Source organism: Mobula birostris, chromosome 26 (genome assembly GCF_030028105.1).
Source record: "Mobula birostris isolate sMobBir1 chromosome 26, sMobBir1.hap1, whole genome shotgun sequence".
NCBI classification, from domain to species: Eukaryota; Metazoa; Chordata; class Chondrichthyes; order Myliobatiformes; family Myliobatidae; genus Mobula; species Mobula birostris.
In genome coordinates, this window is record NC_092395.1 from 19,165,448 (window position 1) to 19,180,857 (window position 15,410).

The 15,410-nt window shown below is 43.5% G+C and overlaps 1 long non-coding RNA gene across 1 annotated transcript; it reads left to right on the top strand.

Moving 5' to 3' along the window:
• Window positions 1–2,582: 2,582 nt before the first annotated feature.
• Window positions 2,583–15,410, top strand: LOC140188286 (uncharacterized). Its single transcript, XR_011883255.1, has 4 exons — window positions 2,583–2,629; window positions 9,511–9,584; window positions 11,062–11,249; window positions 15,357–15,410. It is a non-coding gene; the product is annotated as an uncharacterized lncRNA (long non-coding RNA).

The window sequence follows — 15,410 nt, forward strand, 5'->3', positions numbered from 1 at the left end:
ACTTCCAAACACCCCTCTCTCTATGGGTATAAAGCTTTGTTCTCAGAGTCAAATATTATGGAAACAGGCTCTTTGACCCACCGAGTTCAAGCCAGCCCTCAAGTACGCATTTGCACTTATTCTCCCCACACTCCCATTAACTCCACCTTAGCCTACCAACCTGCAGGCGTTTGGGATGTGGAAGGAAGCAGAACTTTTGGAAGAAACCCACCTGTTTACAGGGAGGTCAAGCACACTCCACACAGACAATGCACAGTTCAGGGCTGGAGTCCTACTGTTAGACCTCGGCTGGCTGTGCAACAATGCCATCCAATTCAGTCAAGTCAAGTTTATTGTCATTTGACTATATACATGTATACTGTCAAATGAGACAACGTTTCTCTGAACCAGGCTGCAAAGCACAGTAGTAGACATAATACGCATACAACACACAGTAACTTAGGAAAGTAAGAATTAAATCTACAAATAAATTACACTGAGATAAACAAAGTAAAGTGCACAAATTAAATATTGTAGGGAACAGTACCAATTATCTGGTGACGCTTTGAATGTGCTGCAGCAGGGAGTTCAAAAGCCTAATGGCCTGAGGGAAAAAGCTGTTTCCCATCCTGACTGTTCTTATGTTTATGATTCAGGGTCTCCTGCTTGACGGTAGAACGTCAAAGTTCTCCAGGATGCCTTTCCACTGTACATGTCAGAGATGCCTAATCAGCAACACTATTCTCTTCACATTTTCTTGATGAGAGAACTCTGAACTTGCTGGGAGATCAGACAATGCGGAGTGAAGTTTTAATGACAGAAATTGGGCAAGGAATGGCTTTCTGTTTGACTACCCTGACAGCAAATTTTTAGTGTGCTATGCATTTACTCTGTTGAACATTTTCTATTAAAACTATATGTACTGCTATAGTATCTAGAATGTATTGTTCTAGATTAGCAATTGCCCAGAGGCAAATTAGTAATTGCTCCTACATCATAGCTCCAGGGACCACGATGGATGGATGGGTGGGATCCTTGATAATACTAAGGGCCCTGCGTATGCAGTAGTCCAGATAAATGCCCCTGATGAATGGTAGTGTGACCCCTCTGATCTTCTCAGCCATTCCCACAGTCCTTTGTAGGGACCTCCGGTCCGATGCTCTGATGCTCTGCTGCTTCTACACTAGATGTAGGTGCAGCTTGTCATGATGCTCTCAGTGGTGCTCCTGATTAATTAAACATCCATAATTAACAAACTTAATTCCCCAATTACCAAGCTTTGGTCAAGGTCCTTCCTTGTGATTCTCTCTAGAATTCTCTTATCTTTGTACTCGGTTAACTCCTCTTCATTCTCCCCTTTACTAAAAAAAATTCACCTCGTCAATCTTTCTTAAAAGCCTGGCAACACATTCCTAAATTGCCTCTGTAATACCTGTCTGGCTGAATTTGTGACTTCAGCACAGAATGTAGCTTGAATCTGATTCCTCCTTGCCTCTATTGGTTAAACTCCCACAACTACGGTGCCTCATTTAAAAAATATTGTACAATATTGACACCGTTTAAAGGTTCTGAACCTTAGCCTGAAGTTCTCCAGGATGCCTTTCCACTGTACATGTCAGAGATGCCTAATCAGCAACACTATTCTCTTCACATTTTCTTGATGAGAGAACTCTGAACTTGCTGGGAGATCAGACAATGCGGAGTGAAGTTTTAATGACAGAAATTGGGCAAGGAATGGCTTTCTGTTTGACTACCCTGACAGCAAATTTTTAGTGTGCTATGCATTTACTCTGTTGAACATTTTCTATTAAAACCATATGTACTGCTATAGTATCTAGAATGTATTGTTCTAGATTAGCAATTGCCCAGAGGCAAAGTAGTAATTGCTCCTACATCATAGCTCCAGGGACCACGATTTAATCCTGACCTCATATGATATATATTGTATTCTGCTTTCAAAATTCAGTTCTATTCACCTTCTAGGAAATTGGCTTCAGCAGGTTTTAACCTTAATGTCATTTAAGCATCATACATGCGAAGTAAGTTGAACTCACCGTTTCATTCAGTAGTACAGAAATCACATTTTGATAGTGACCTGCTAAAATTGTTGCAGTACATTCTTCATCAGCTGTGCTGTACTGTACCGACATCATCAATGTAATAAAGACCATGGACCTTGGAAACACTGACAATGAGAAAATGTCATTAGGCAGTATCAGATAAAATCAGGTATAGTCTGCAAAAAGGTACCTCACTGAGTTTACCTTTCATTGCTAATAGCTGCTCAGCTATCTGTCAGTAACAATGCAGTATCTGAAAAACATAATAAAATGGTGTAAAGGGTAAAACTTATTTGCTTTTGGAAAAAGAGTAAGTGTGGGTGTAACCCTGAGTTCCAGTAACGAACCCTCCTTCACTTTATGTCAAATTTGGCAGCTGTGGAAGAAACAGGAAGTACATTCTCTCCAAACAAACACTGTTCCCTGTCCACTTTCTAAATCAGGGGACAGTGATGCTGGCAATCACTTTAGTAACGGAAAACAGAGAAATATGGGAAATATTTCGGCTAGGAAAAAAAGCTTAGCTGCGACTTCTTTCCAAGCAGCAGTTAAAGGGCTCCCTGTGAATAAGTCAGACACAGAAAACAAAGGTAAGCAAGCGTGACTAATACATAAATTATATATTTTTCAGTGTGAGGTATTTTACAGTAAAAATTGACAGCTTCCAGCAGAAATATCTTATAAGACCATAAGATATAGGAGCAGAAGTAGGCCATTCGGCCCATCGAGTCTGCTCCGCCATTCAATCATGGCTGATCCAATTCTTCAAGGTATCCTGACCAGAGAAAGCCTAACTGTGTGAAGAATGCTCTAAAACAAGGGTTCCCAACCTGGGGCCCACAGACCTCTTGCTTAACGGTATTGGTCCATGGCATTAAAAAAGGTGGGGAACTCCTGCCCTAAAGGAACTTCAAATTGAAAAGGTAATACATAGAGGGAGCCAGTTTCTTTGAAGGTGAATGCATGGTTTGTTGAAAACCATTCCCTTTGTAAAGCCTTGAAGTTTTCAGATTATATTTTATTAGAAACAGTTGCATGCTACAAAGTGGCTTCCCACGCATTTTCCTTAAATCCAACTAAGGATATAAGCATCAAGTTGTTTGCTGTAGAAGCTGTAAACGATATTATAATTGGGAAAAATTAGATGGTGCTAAGAGAGATAAATTAGCAATCATAAAATACATTGCTACATTCCACAAGAACATCTGAAAGTTTTCATATGCAATGACTTTCCTTTTAAGTTAGACCAATTGTTATGCTTAAGTGGAGCACCAACATTTTTTACATGGCAACTACTGGAGGTTGCAATTTTGCTTGTAGTGTGGAAATAGTTTAAGGTACATAACTGAAGTTGTATTAAGCCTTGTTTTAGAATAGTTACTCCATTATGTCTGTTTAACCCATTGTGCACTGATGATCTACAAGTGAAATGTCATATTATACATCAGGGCAGTTACGTGAAGAGTAAAGAGTAAAGCGGTCTCCTCCAAGAGGATCAGAAGCTTGCCGTAGGGTGTGGAGGCTTGCCTGCCTCAATGACCTGGAAAGCTATGTTGGCTGGAGTCAGGGCTTTATGCTTTGCATCTTGGTGGGATCACCCATGTCAAAAAGGTCATAGGGTTGAGGACAGACTAAAAGTTGTTCCACCGACTCCTCCAGGCTCAGGGATGCAGCTCAGGGCTAACAACCCTGACAGGCCGAACAAAATTGTTACAGAAACAGCAACGAAGAATCTTTCTACATCTGCGTGTGACAGTATTCCTGGGTCTCCACCTGGGACTTGTGTGACTGACAGTAGTGAAAACCGAGAGGAGGCTACTGACATGATGAATGAAGCCCTGAACACTGCCAGAGATGGAGGGCCTTTGTTGTTGCCTTAAGTGCCAATGGCGTAATGGGCCATAAGCAAGGCTGGTGGTCTAGATGAAGGAACTGATGGTATTGTGGCCAAATTTTCAGATGATACAAAATAGGAAGAGGTGTAGTGAGTCTTGCAGAGGCAGGGAGTCTGCAGAATGACTTGGACAGATTAGGAGCATGGGCAAAGAAGTGGTAAGGTGAAATGCAGCATTGGGAAGTGTCAAGTTATGCATTTTACTAGGAAGAATCTTTGACGACTCTTTGATTCCCTTGTGTCATGGTCCGGATCAGGGTCCCTTTAAATTTAGCTTGTTTATGTTACAATCTGGACCGTTGATTCCCTGTTTTCCCATGTCCCTCGACTTTGGTGATTAGAGGCAATTAACACTCAGCTGAACCGGTAGTTTATAGTCTCCGGCTTTCAGCCATTCGGCGAGGGAGCGTCTGCAAAGTCATCCAAGGTACGGTGTGCCGTTGTCATCTGGCCGGAGCAAGCCTAGTCTCTGCCGAAGCGAGTGCCGGTAATTCGCCTTTCCTCACCGGAGCAACCCAGTCCAGTTACCTCGCCAAAGTGAGCCTGCAAAGTTTCCTCACTGAGGTGGGTCCGTTAGTTAACCCGCTGGAGGGAATCAAGAACCACTGTCTACTGTTCCCGGGCTGAGCTGAGAGCTCGCCACTACCCAAAGGTTCCAAGTCAAGTCCTGGCTCCGGCAGCATTCAAGAACCAAGTCAAGTCCTGTCCCTGGCAGCGTTCAAGAACCAAGTCAAGTCTTGGCCCTGGTGGTCTGTGATTCCTGTCCTACCCCCCCGTCTGAATCCCTTCTCTACCCCTCTCACCTCTAGCCCTCTTCTGCAGCCCCCACCTGCACTTCGGTCTAGTTCTATCGCCGGAGCTAGATGGGTACTGTCTGGTGTGCTTTTGTGTTGGTCTTGTCCTGTCCTCGCCTTCGTGGGGTAAGTCTGGCCATCTTGCCATTGCCCCGCGGAGAGTCATGTCTTGTCTCGTCTTGTCCTCGCCTCCGTGGGGTAAGTCAGGCCATCTTGCTGTTGCCCCGCGGAGGGTCATGAGTCCCGGCCCTATGTCCTGTACCCAAGGAGGGGTCCCGGCTCTCTGTTCTGTGTGTGAATCCCGGCCCTATGTCCTGTACCCAAGGAGGGGTCCCGACTCTGTGTTCTGTGTATGTGTCTATGGTTCCATGTACCTGCTCTCCCGAGACCGAGGCTCTGTTTTCCATGTTCCTCCTCTCCCTAGCCCATGACATGTCCATGCCTGGTTCTGGGGTCCGAGCCCGCGGCAAGACCCAAGTACTGGGTTCTTGCCCAGTCTTGGGCTCGGAGTCCATACCTGAGCCTCTTCATGTCTCCTCTAGTTCTGGGAGCCGATTCCGAGTCCAAGCCCAGACCCTTGGTCCCAGCCTAGTTGTAGTCCTGAGTCCTTGTCCTGTTCGCTACTCCTGCTCCTGCCTAGCTCTCCCGGTATCGAACAATAAACTAAATCGAAGTAACCTCACAAGATGTGTCTTGCATTTGGGTCCACCCTGGCTCCCAATGCCCCCCCATTGTGACACCTTGAGGTTGAGCTGGAAGTAAGGAGGCAAAATGTAATGCTAACATTTATCTCAAGAGGACTACTATAGAAAAGCAAGGATGTACGGCTGAAAATTAATAAGGCATTAATCGGAATACATTTGAAATATTGCGAGCAATTTTGGGCCTCATATCTAAGGAAGGATGGGCTGATCGTGGAGAGTGTTTAGAAGAGTCTCACAAGAATGATCCCAGGAATTAAAGTCTTAATGTATGAGGACTTTTTGGGTGCCTGTAGTTGATGGAGTTCAGAAAGGTGATAGGGGACCTAATTGAAACCTACTGAATTCTGAAAGACCTGGATAGAGTGGAGAGGACGTTTCCATTAGTAGGAAAGGAAGGATCCAGAGGTACAGCCTCAAAACTGAAGGGATGACTCTTTAAAACAGCTGAGGAGGAATTTCTTCAGCCCGATGGTGGTGAATATGTGGAACTTGTTTCCACAGAGGTCTGTAGAGGCTGAATCATTGGGTATATTTAAGGCAGAGATTGACAGATTCTTTATTGATAAGGGGGAATTAAGGGTTACGGGGAGGATGTGGAAGAATGGGGTTGAAATAAAAAACAGCCATGATTGAATGGCAGAACAGACTTAATGGGCTGAATGGCCTAATCATGCTCTTTATCTCATTGTCATAAGGTCTATTCACATAATTCTAATCTTGGTCTGCCATATACACATAAAGTAAGCATACAGCAACTTATTTTAAAAGCTAATTTTCTTCTTTTATAAAAACTCAAATGGTGTCTGAGATTGAACCTTTTTAAATTATTCTGATATCTAGAGGCTAGGATTGTTGCTCTCGAGCCTGTAGGTACAGACATTTGATTTCTGCCATGCAGTTGGTAGTTGGCCGGTAGTGTAGCGGCATCCACACCAGACTTCGAGGCGATTGGCCCCAGGCTCGAATCCAGCTGGCTCCTTGCATGCTTTCCATCTGCGCTGGGTTAAGCATCGAGCTAGAAGCACAGAGTCGTAAAACACAGACAAGATCCAAAAGCAGTGGCAAGGTTGCCAGCCAATGCACCACAAGAACAACAAGGGCATCTTGTTAAGGGCAAGTTTAGGTATCTATGTTCCCAAAGGGGCAACAAATATCACAAGATAGCACCGATAGTGGAAGTAATGGAGAGGATTCCTCTGCTTAGAGTAGATGAAATGCCTGATCCAGAGGACTGGGCAGGCACGATGCTGTAGTGGTTAGCACGCTTTACGGAATCAACGACCCGGGTTCAATTTCTGTCAATGCCTGTAAGGAGTTTGCATGCTCTCCCCATGTCCTCATGGGTTTCCTCCAGGTGCTCCGGTTTCCTACCACAGTCCAAACCTCCAGGTTGGTAGGTTAATTAGGCATTGTAAATTGTCCCATGATTAGGCTAGGATTAAATCGGGGATTGCAGGGTGGCACCAGCTCAAAGGGTTGGAAGGGTCTATTTCGCACTGTGTCTCAATAAATAAATAAATAAACCAGCATTCCCAAGTGGTTAGAGGGAGTGAGGGTGAAGATGATGGAAGGGCTTGTTAATTAATCCAGGCTTCTCTAGATTTCTCTATGCCAGAGAATCGGACGGTGGTGAAGAAAGGATATAAAGACATTCCTCATTACAATAGACCTGTTTAAAATCAGTGGTGGGTGTCGTTGTAAAACAGAGCAAAGGGAAAAAATAACAGGCACATGGAGAGGTTTGAGTTAATCACGGAGAGCCCCAATGGATTTATAGCAGGTAACTCAATGTTTAAACACACTAATTAAATTGTTTGAAGATGTTACAGAGGATACCAAAGAAAGGAAAGAACTGGGTAATGTCTTTACAGAATTTAAAAAAATACATTGATGAAATATCACATTAAAAGCCTGGTTAATAAAACTAAAGCACATAAAATAGAATGGTTAATGTCAGCCTGGAAAAATATTGACTTCAGGACAGAACGCATCAGGTCATGGTAAATGATTATTTTACAGACTCGAAGATGATTGGCACTGGTATTTCCCATGGACCATGAGGCAGATGGAAACAAAGCCAATTCATGATTACAAAAGGAATTTGATTTGGAAGCTGAGAGAGATAAAGCTTGCAGTCCTACAGGCATAGAGGAAATGAATGAGATTGGCTAGTTATCTTTATAGAGAACTGGCATGGATTCACAAGGCTGATTAGCATTTGTCTAGATCATGTTGACTCTAACTAAAGAATTTAACTTGTCCACTTCTCAGGCAATGAAATCTTCCACAATTGCCTCCATACTTACCAATGATGGCATCGACTCATAACCACACTCTCAAATGGCCAGGAAGTTGAAGGGGCAGTTAGGGACCGACTATCAATATTGACTGTATGAATTTCATCAACATCCTGAATCAAACTATTAATTCAAAAAGACTGTTAATTAAATAAACCCAGCACATATGTACTTGTAAAAAACAGATTACTATTTCTCAAGAATGTTCCTTCCTTTGGATTAATTAGGTGATAGACCCAGATGTTGCAAATTCTCTTGCCTTATTGAGATATAAATTTTGACTTTGACTCCCTTTGTCCCCAGTACCCCTCATAACCCCCTATCCCACAGATGGGGCAATGCTTTTGGCTGTCTAGAAGGTGCTTCCTAAATCACTATACATTTCCACCACCCATCAGCCTGAGAAAGTCTTGGGCCAGGACATCGATCATCCCTTCTCTCTCCACAGATACTTCTCCACCCTGTGACTTCCTCCTGCAATTTGTTTTCTGTTGCCTATCCATCACCTTCTACTCCTTCACAGATCTTTTTGAACTTGCCTCATTTTTGGGGTTTTTATATTGATGGCAGAGTATTTTGCAAGCACATTTTGCATTGTCAATGCATGACACCAAAGTCAAAAACATGTACATACCAAAATGACTTTGTCATGGTAAGAAGGATGTGAAATTCAGGAAATACCTTGTGAAAATCACTTCAAAAATATGCACTACATCTCTTCATTGCAAAAGCAGTTTCAACCGTGATTAGCCTTGATTCTCTGTGGCCAAGTTCTCATTCAAATTATCTTTGAATATTTGTCGGCTTTTTTCATTTCATTTCACATGCTAGATAGCTAGATGAAAAAAGCATCATCCTTTCAATTACATACCCTGGACGGCAAAGAGATGAATGATAGCTAAGCCACACGTGTAATATTGTGAGCAGTTTCGCTTACCACACTACAGAAAGGATGTGGTAGCCCAGAAAGAGTGCAGGAGGGATTTACTGGGATGTTGCTGGGATGGAGGGCTTACATTACAAGGAGAAATCGGATGGGGTAAATTGTTCTTACATAGGTTTATAAAATTCTGAGGGAAAGAGGTAGGGTAGATAGTCTTTTTTCTGTGGGTACGAGAATCTGAAAACCAGAGGACTTATGTTTAAGGTAAGAGGGGAAATATTTCAAGGAGATCTGAGGGGCAAGTTTTTCACACAGAGTTGTCGGTGTAAGGAACAAACTGCCAGGGGAGGTGGTAGAGTCGTACAGTATAACAATGTTTAAAAAAAAGTTTGCACAGGATAGGAAATGAATAGGGGAGGGCCTCCCAACATTTTTTTAATGCCATGGACCCCCTACCGTTAACTAATGGATCTGTGAACCTCAGGCTGGGAAGCCTGGGAATAGAAGAATTTGGGCCAAATGCAGGAAAGTGGGTTAAGTGGGCATGGGGCAGCATGGACAAGTTGGGCCAAAGGGCCTTCTTCTGTGCCGTACTACTCTATGACCCATGTCACACCAACCATGCCAAATGCTACTGGCAGCGATTCCACTTTTACAGTGAAGTACAGATGGCCAAAGTGCATGTAACAATACTGAGCTCCATTGGGAATGAGATTGCAGAAAGTTGTGGCCAAACAAATTTATGCTTGTCCAAAGTTTATCAAAGTGTGGAAGTGCATCACCAAGCCGAGCAAGGAGAAGCAACTTGGCTGCTGAGGATTTGCTTTAATTTGTTAAGGAGGAATAGGATAACTGTAATATATTCTTTGAACCTCATTTTATGCTTTTATGATTCTGAGGTTCAGTGTGGGACATGCCACTCCTGCAGATACTGTGGATGAATTCCAACAGAAGCCAAATAAGCAAATGAAAGGTAAAGTTGCATTTCCACTGTCTCTTTCACAGAAACAGGCAGGCAGCTACTTCTGAATTGTAATGGAAGAGGTACAGTTGACATTTCGGGCTGGGACCAACTGAAAGAAGAGATAGTAAGAGATTTGAAAGTCGGAGGGGGCGGGGGAGATCCGAAATGATGGGAGGAGACAGGAGGGGGAGGGGTGGATCTAAGAGCTGGAGAAGGGAGAGGAGCATGGGATGGGAAGCCGTGCGAGAAAGAAAAGGGACGAGGGGAGCCTGGAGGGTGGAGAGCAGGCAAGGAGTATAGTGAGAGAGGGAGAAAAAATATAAAAACATACATTAAATAAATAAATAAGGGATAGGGTAGCTGTGTGGAACGAGCTTCCAGCGGAAGTGGTTGAGGCAGGTTCGATGTTGTCATTTAAAGTTAAATTGGATAGATATATGGACAGGGAAGGAATGGAGGGTTATGGGCTGAGTGCAGGTCGGTGGGACCAGGTGAGAGTTAGAGTTTGGCACGGACTAGAAGGGCCGAGATGTCTTGTTTCCATGCTGTAATTGTTATATGGTTATATGGTTATATGGGTGTGAAGGGGAGGAGGGGCATTAACGGAAGTTTGAGAAGTCAATATTCATGCCATCAGGTTGGAGGCTACCCAGGCGGAATATAAGGTGTTGTTCCTCCAACCTGAGTGTGGCTTCATCTTGACAGTAGAAGAGGCCGTGGATAGACATGTCAGAATGGGAATGGGATGTGGAATTAAAATGTGTGGCCACTGGGAGATCCTGCTTTCTCTGGCGGACAGAGTGTAGGTTTTCAGCAAAATGATCTCCCAGTCTGCGTCGGGTCTCGCCAATATATAGAAGGCCACATCGGGAGCACTGGATGCAGTATATCACCCCAGCCGACTCACAGGTGAAGTGTCGCCTCACCTGGAAGGACTGTCTGGGGCCCTGAATGGTGGTGAGGGAGGAAGTGTAAGGGCATGTGTAGCACTTGTTCCGCTTACAAGGATAAGTGCCGGGAGGGAGATTGGTGGGAAGGGATGGGGGGATGAATGGACAAGGGAGTTGCGTAGGGAGCGATCCCTGCGGAAAGCAGAAAGGCGGGGGAGGGAAAGATGTGCTTGGTGGTGGGATCCTGTTGGAGGTGGCGGAAGTTACGGAGAATTACATGTTGGACCTGGAGGCTGGTGGGATGGTAGGTTAGGACAAGGGGAACCCTGTTCCTAGTGGGGTGGCGGGAGGATGGGGTGAGAGCAGATGTACCCGTCGTTTCTGATCTCCCCCTCCCCTTCCACTTTCAAATCTCTTACTATCTCTTCTTCCAGTTAGTCCTGATGGAGGGTCCTGGCCCAAAACGTTGACTGTACCTCTTCCTATAGATGCCGCCTGGCCTGCTGCGTTCACCAGCAATTTTTGTGCGTGTTGCTTGAATTTCCAGCATCTGCAGATTTCCTCGTGCCTGAATTGTAATCACTATTTTATTTTAGGAAACAGCAAACAATTTGCATCGAGCAAATTTCCATAGAAATACGCTTTTGACTTGGCCAGATGATGTTTAACAATCTTGATATTGACTAGCAATGAGCATAACTTTCTGGCTTTTCTAAAGAGGCCAATGAGAGAGGCACAACAGTATATCTTAACTGCGGAGATCCCAAATCTGGTCTCAGGAGCTGTAAGTGTGGAAATTTTTACTTCTTCTTCCCAATGACATGTGTGTCAGGAGGTTAATTATCCTCTGTTAATTGTCCTTGTGAACTCAGCAATTCAGGAACTGCTTCTTCTCTTCCGCCATCTGATTCCTAAATGGACATTGAACCTGTGAACACCATCTCACTTTTTCAATATATATTATTTCTGTTTTGGCACGATTTTAAATCTCCAATGTACATATACTGTAATTGACTTTATTTATTTATGTTCCTTCTATCTTATGTATTGCATTGAACTGCTGCTGCTAAGTTAACAAATTTCATGACACATACCAGTGATAATAAACCTGATTCTGATTTTACTGTACTATAGAATTGAAGGAGGTGGGTCTAGGAGCATTGATGAGAATGTTGGAAGATTCAAATAAAATAAATTCTACCTCCTGTGCCCAATGAAGTGGCCACTCAGTTAATGTTCATGGTCTTCTGCTGCTGCAGCCTATACACTTCAAGGTTTGACATGTTGTGCATTCAGAGATCCTCTTCTGCACACCACTGTGGTAATGTGTGATTATCTGAGTTACTGTCACCTTCCTGTCAGCTTCAACCAGTCTGGCCATTCTCCTGTGACCTCTCCCACTAGCAAAATTATTTCACCATGGAATTGACGCTCACTGGATTTCTTTTTTGTTTTTCATGCAGTACTCTGAAAACTGTAGAGATAGTTGTGCGTGAAAATCCCAAGAGATCTGCAGCTTTTGAGTTATTCAAACCATCCCGTCTGGCACTGATATGCATTCCATGGTCAAAGTCACTTTGATCACATTTCTTCCCCATTCTGATATTTGGTCTGAACTGAGCCTCTTGACCATGTCTGCATACCTTTAGGCGTTGAGCTGCTGCTACATGATTGGCTGATTAGATATTTGTATTAACAAGCAGGTGTACAGGTGTACTCAATAAAGTAGCCACAGAGTGTAGAACACAACAGGGTTGATCACTGTGATCTCAGTGACTTTGACCATGGAATAACTGTTGGTGCTAGACGGGATGGGTTTGCACACGTACCTAATAAAATGGCCGCTGAGTATATCTATTCATGTGCCTTTTCTCAAAGCATGATGTCCTTCCTTTCCACCATGGAAAACTTAAAAGGGTGCTGAGAAAAATTATTATCTCATCAAAGAGTAGTGGGGATCTGGAGACAAGGCTGTCATTTCATTAAAAAACTTACCAAGATGAGCACTTAATGTACTGCATCTTCCAAGCTCTAGCCTAGGAGATGTACACAATGTGTTGAACCTTGAATTGGATGGGCTACAGCAGCAGAAGAATATGAACATACACTCAGTGGCCACTTTACTTACAGGAGTTCCCTAACAAAGTGGCCACTGAGTATATCTGGGGGTAGAACAGTCTACCTCAGCCCTGCTGTGTTCTACCTTAATGAGTAGCTACAACCTATATCTTCTTATAGAGGCAAATTTATTCCAGAAGGTAAACTGCAGTATACTAATTTCTGCATTTCATTTTGTTTGTTTTTCTTGGGTTGCCATAGTGCTGACTTACCAGCAGTACCCAGCAGGGGGAGACAGGAGACAGAAAAGTGAAGAATCTTGCATATAAATGAATGCAGATGTTTTCCTCTCTGTTATCGATAATTATCAAAGTTATTATGGATTTTAATAGTGCTGTGTGTGCAGTGAGATGAACACAACTAAAGTTTTGGTATATATTCTATAGCTTTAATAAATTTATGATGCAATATATATTGATATCACTTCTGCATATATTGTATCCTCCACAGGAGTACACAACTCTCCAAGATTAGATACCCTGGTGGTAACTTGTTTGGCTGAACATAGTTGTTCTATGCAGTTAAGAGTTAGAGAACATGGAACACAGAAGACTATGGGATGGGGACAGGCCACTCGGCTCATGACATCTTCACCAGAGATGATATTAAATAAAATTAATCTCTTCTGCACGCACATTTTCAAAATAAAAATCAGGTTTAATATCACCGGCAACTGTCGTGAAATTTGTTAACTTTGTGGCAGCAGTACAATGCAATATATGATAAAAGAGGGAAAAAAATCTGTGAATTACAGTTAAGTATATATATTAAATAGTTAAATAAATGGTGCAAAAACAGAAATAAAAAGTAATGAGGTAGTATTCACAAAAAGTACTGGTGAGCGCAACAGGCCAGGCAGCATCTATAGGAAGAGGTACAGTCGATGTTTTGGGCCGGGACCCTTCGTCAGGACTAACTGAAAGAAGAGATGGGGGAGTCTTTCAGTTAGTTCTGACAAAGCGTCGACTGTGCCTCTTCCTGTAGATGCTGCCTGGCCTGCCACGTTCACCAGCATTTTTTGTGTGTGTTGCTTGAATTTCCAGCATCCGCAGATTTCCTCGTGAATGAGGTAGTATTCATGGGTTCAATGTCTACTCAAAAATCAGATGGTGGAGGGGAAGAAGCTGTTCATGAATCATTGGATGTGTGTCTTCAGGCTTCTGTACCTCCTTCCTAATGGTAGCAATGAGACGAGGGGATGTCCTGGGTGATGGAGGTCCTTAATGATCAATGCCACCTTTTTGAGGCACTGCTCCTTGAAGATGTCCTGGTTACTGTGGAGGCTGGTACCCATGATGGAGCTGACTAATGGTACAACTCTCTGCAGCTTACTTCGATCCTGTGCGGTAGCCCCTCACCACCCCCCATACCAGACGGTGATGCAGCCAGTTCAAATGCTCCCCACAGTACATCTGTAGAAATTTACAAATGTTTTTGCTGACATACTAAATCTCCTCAAGCTTCTAATGGAACATAGCTATTGTCTTGTCTTTTTTGTGGCTGCATTGATATGTTGGGACCAGGTTAGATCCACAGAGATATTGACACCCAGGAACTTGAAACTGCTCACTCTCTCCACTTCCGATCCCTCTATGAAGACTGGTGTGTTTTCTTACCATTTTTGAAGTCCACAATCAGTTCTTTGTTCTTACTGACATTGAGTACAAGTTTGTTCCTGCAACACCACTCAACTAGTTGGTATGGCTTGCTCCTGTACACCCTTTTGTCACCATCTGAGATTCTGCCAACAATGGTTGTAGCATCAGCAAATTTATAGATGGCGTTTGAGCTGTGCCTAGCCACACAGTCATGGGTATAGAGAGAGTAGAGCAGTGGGCTAAGTACACATCCCTGAGGTGCGCCAGTGTTGATTGTCGGTGAGGTGGGCACGTAGTTTCCAATCCACACAAATTGTGGTCTTCTGGTTAGGAAGTCAAGGATCCAGTTGCAGAGGGAGGTACAGAGGCCCACGTTCTGGAGATCTTGATAAGAACTGTAGGAATGTTGGTGTTAAATGCTGAGCTGTAGTCAATAAACAGCATTCTGACATAAGTACTTGAGCTATCCAGGTGATCCAAGGCCACATGGAGAGCTAATGAGATCACGTCTGCCGTAGAGCTATTGTGTGATAGGCAAATTGCAGTGGTCCTTGCTGAGTCAGGAGTTGATTCTAGCCATGACCAGACTCTCAAAGCGCTTCATCACCATAGATGTGAGTGCTACTGAATCAGTCATTAAGACAGCCTACCCTGCTCTTCTTGGGCATAATTGTTGCCCTTTTGAAGCAGGTGGGAACTTCCAACTGTAGCAATGAGAGATAGAAAATGTCTTTGAACACCCCTGCCAGTTGGTTGGCACAGCTTTCCAGAGCCTTACCAGGCACTCCATCAGGGCCTGTCGCCTTGCGAATGTTCACCCTCTTGAAGGACAGCCTGATGTCTACACCCCTCCTTCCCCTGCTTGTTCATGGACACATCTAAGTGACATGTAAGTGTTGTTATCAATTCTGTTTCTGCCAGTACCCCTGTCTACCTACTACTCTCAGTGTAAAAAAACATTTACACACTTTCCTCTCTGTTATCTTAAAGCCATGCCCTCTGGTATTTAACCTTACTTCCATGGGGAAAAGGTCTTTAACTAGCTACCCTACCTATATCCCTCATATCTTTATGACTGTCTCTCAAACATACTCCATGCTGTGGAATAATAGTAATGCAATCACTCCAGCTGAGTATGATATCTCCTAAGGCAATGTCAATTGGTGTATTTTCAGGTGGCTATGGAAACCAGTCTGGGATCCTCACATTCTGGTGCAGTATCCACAAAA